Source organism: Aegilops tauschii, chromosome 4 (genome assembly GCF_002575655.3).
Source record: "Aegilops tauschii subsp. strangulata cultivar AL8/78 chromosome 4, Aet v6.0, whole genome shotgun sequence".
NCBI classification, from domain to species: domain Eukaryota; kingdom Viridiplantae; phylum Streptophyta; class Magnoliopsida; order Poales; family Poaceae; genus Aegilops; species Aegilops tauschii.
In genome coordinates this window covers 523,185,176-523,189,276 of record NC_053038.3, presented here as the reverse complement: position 1 = coordinate 523,189,276, position 4,101 = coordinate 523,185,176, and the positions used below count along the sequence as shown (strand labels likewise).

The window sequence follows — 4,101 nt, the reverse complement described above, 5'->3', positions numbered from 1 at the left end:
GCATCAACGTCGCCGTAGTTGCCATTTGATAGCCATCGCCATCAGCGGCGGGACAGCCTAGCGCATCTTGGGATCGGTGCAGTGCGTCCGTGTTGCGTGCCTCCATTGCTGAGGGAAGAGAGAGGGGTGTGCGGGCTGGGCTCCTGACTCCTAAACTATCGACTCTTTGGTTCAGGGAAAATAACCGTGACAGATGAAAATAAACCACAGGAAAAAGAGAAGGAGGAAAATCGGTGGGGGTTGGATTGAGCGAGGCCTGGAGGGGCGGACGAACGAACGAACGACGTATGAACTCGTCTTTTAAGAGTAGAGATGTCGAAATATGGATATTACATATGGCCCAAAGCTGGAATAGCTCAGTTGGCTAGAGCGTGTGGCTGTTAACCACAAGGTCGGAGGTTCGAGCCCTCCTTCTAGCGCTTTTTTATATATTTTTGGCTCTTTTTTATGTTTTGTAAATTCTCACCATTTCCCTTCTTTTCTATTTGTAAATTCAAACCATTTTCTCGTCCTTTCCTTTTGTTGTGAAACTGTCAACATTTCTTTTTTAAGGGGTCTAATAAAAATTCATTTTAATTTTTTGGCACTTCAAGCCCACCTTCTAGCGCATTTTTTGCCTTTTTTATTTTTTCTAAATCCCACCAATTCTCTTTTTCTTTTGTAAATTCACACCATTGCTATTTTCCTTTCTTTTTTATAAAATCCCAACATTGCTTCTTGTCAGGATCATAATTGTTTTTAACTTTCATTTATTTGGTCTTTTTATCTTTTTGTAAATTGTCACAATTTCTCTCTTTCTTTCTTTTTGTAAATTTTCACCATTGCTTGTTTCCTCTCTTTTTTCTAAATTCCCAGCATTGCTCGTTCTCTTTTTTTTCAGTTTCCAACACTGCTTCTTCTAGGGGTCAGAATGTTTCCTTTTTGTCGGCATTTTTATCTTTTCTATAAATTCTTTGTTTATAAAACAAAATTTCATTATATAATAAAAAAGTTCTATGTATTTCCCAAAAATGTTTCAATACTATTTGAAAAATGCTCATAAAAGAATGAAAAGAAAATATTGTATAGAAAATAATAATAAAAGAAAGTAAAAATGAAAAGGTGAAATAAAAAGAAATCCCAAAAGAAAAAGGAGAAAAAATAATAAGAAAAAGTGGGAAAAAAATAAACCAAAGAAATCCTTCATAAACACAACTAAATGGTAAAGAAGCAAACCAAGAAAAATCATAACGGAAACCAAAAAATGTTGCAGAAACCCAGCGAATGAAAAATTAACTCCGAGCTACTGAACTAGGCCGACCCAATCCAATTCGCTACAGGCAATTCCCCGTATAGTCTGGTTTACTCTCGATTACGATTTTCTTGTCGTCGAATTTTTGGGTCAACTGGGACATAGGCCCAGAAAGCGAGAAACATACAGGAAAACACTAGAGAGAAAGGACAGAGAGAGAACTTTTTTTGGCGAGAAAAGAGAGATTTCATTGCTTAACTAGTTGGTCACAATCATTTGTGAACAACAAATCAATCTTCGAGGTACCCGATCTAAGCCACACAACAATGCGCTTGTTATGATAACCTAGTTCAGCAAATTATGAGCCACGCTGTTGCACAAGCGTTGTACAGTCGAGATGCTAAAGTCTGGGCCCTGCTGGAGGAGTCGTTTGATCTCACTGATGATCCCAGCATTTGGCTAGCAATCAACATTCGCCTCCATAATGGCCTTGGCTGCAACCTCCGAATCAGTCTTGACAATGAAAGGTTTGAGACTACATTCTTCAGCAAGAGTGATGCCCTCCTTGCAGGTATATAGCTCCCTCCCTAGATACAGATATTAACATGACGATTGACGAATAGACCTGCCCCCTCGATTATGTTTTTGCAAATATTTTTCAAATTCATGAGATTTTTTGTACATTTTTTGATTTCTCGTGATTATTTTCCGAAATCATGAAGTTTTCAAATTCATAAACAATTTTAGAATATGTGAATTGTTTTTTATATTTTTTTTCCATACACTTTTTTTCGAATTCATCAACATGTTTTTTATTGAATGAACTTTTTTCAAATTCATGAACATTTTTGTATTCCCGAGTGATTTTTATTTTTCTGTGAATTGTTTCTTAAATTCGATAGAAAAGGTTATGTTAGCAAAAAAATTGGAATTCTTGAACTTTTTGTATTTCATGATAATTTCCAAATTCACTGATATTTGTATCAATTTATTTAAATTTTTCAAATTCTCGATTTCTTTTGAAAAGCAATGGTCAAGAACTCAAACTGTTAGATGTTTATGGTCAACCTTTGAACCAGCAAGCGAACCAGTAAAGATATCGACCGAGGGAACCTGCCTGCGACCGAGAGCGGCCGTATGAGCTTTATGCTTTAATGGCCGGCATAATTAACCATTTGCGTGGGTGGCAACAAGCTCAACCGGCTGCTTAGGCGCCATATAGGATAGAGCAACCAGTCAGGCGGTACCTTTTGTGGGAGCCCCGTAAGGTTTCCTGTGTGCAAAACCGAACAAAAAACAAAAAAACTAGGCCAAAAAAACCAAACCAAAGCGAAATTTCGGATTTTTCAGGTTTGGCTTTCAGTTTTGAAAGTTGATAACCATTTGAGGGTTTTTTAGTTGGAAACCAAAAACCATTTGGTTAACCGAGTTAACCAAATTGATGTTTTTTGCGTTCAAAAGCTAATGGGCTGCTACAGTATATACTTTCTAGCCCATTTAGTACTTCACTTTACGTGATTAGCCCGACTGCTTATCCAACGTACGTTCTTTATCCTTTTCTAATTTGTTTTCCTCACTCTGATATATATCATGTATTTACATGTTGAAAATTTATGTGTTGGCTCAGTAATTTGCGTAAACTCTGGTTAGCTTGGTTATCACCGAAACCGAACCGAAAGTAAACGGTTATTACAGAAACCAAACCATTTCTATGTATAAAATCCCTTAAATCAAAATATAAAAACCGTATAATCCGTAAAGCAAACAGAATCAAACCGAAAAAACTGAACACCTGCTGGCCATCAATGGTTTGTAACGGCCTGAAATACCTAATAACATTGTCGCGCCGTTATTTGTTGCAATAACCATGTACTGTATCGCTTATTTTTTTTGGAAAAAACATCGTGATAAGAAAACGTTCATGGATTTTGAAAAAAGTTCATCATTTTTGAAGAAACGTTGACGAACTTGGAAAAAGTTCACAGATTTTCAAAATGTGTTCATCAAATTTGAAACAATGGTCGTAGATTAAAACAAAACGACCAAATTTAAAAATATACATCAATTTTGAAAAAGTTCATCCAAATTGAAAACAAATGTTCATAGATTTGAACAAACAATCAACAAAATTGAGAAAGTTCATCATATTGAAAAAAAAGTTCATCATCAATTTGAAAAAAAGTTCGTCGAATTTAGATTTTTTTTATTTTAAAAAAAGTTCATTGAATATGAAAAAAGTTCATTGAATTTAAAGGAAATTACATCGATTTGAATAAAAAGTTCACGAATTATAACAATATCGTGATAATAAAACGTTTATGTATTTTGAAAAAAGCTTATCATTTTTTAAGAAACTTGACGAACTTGGAAAAAGTTTACCGATTTTCAAAAAGTTCAGCGAAATTGAAAAAAAATTCTTGGATTGAAAAAAACAATCTACCAAATAGAAAAAGTTCATCAGATCGAAAAAAGTTCCTCAAAAATGGAAAAAATGTTGAATTTGAAAAAAATCATCGAATATGAAAAAAGTTCACTGAATTTGGAAAAATGATCATCGAATATGAAAAAGTTCATTGAATTTTAAAACGGTTTATCGAATTTGAAAAAAGTTCATGGATTTGATGAAAAAGTTCACGAATTATATTAAAAAAATCATTGCACCAGGAAGAAGAAAAAGAAAAAAGAAAAAACATAAACGGAAAAAAAGGAAAAAGGAAAAAAGCAAAGTTTAACTAAGAAACTAAGTAAAAGGATGCTAGTCTACAGGATGCGAAAGCTGGTGTGATGGTTACTCGCGGTTTACTCGAAGTTGAAGTCGTAGTTCGATTCCCCCCTGGAGAGCTCTTTTTTTGCTTTAGAAAGATTACATG

At 34.5% G+C, this 4,101-nt stretch overlaps 1 non-coding gene across 1 annotated transcript; it reads left to right on the top strand.

Moving 5' to 3' along the window:
- Positions 1 to 345: 345 nt before the first annotated feature.
- TRNAN-GUU (transfer RNA asparagine (anticodon GUU)) lies at positions 346 to 419 on the top strand. The gene has a single exon. It is a non-coding gene; the product is annotated as a tRNA-Asn (tRNA).
- Positions 420 to 4,101: the final 3,682 nt, after the last annotated feature.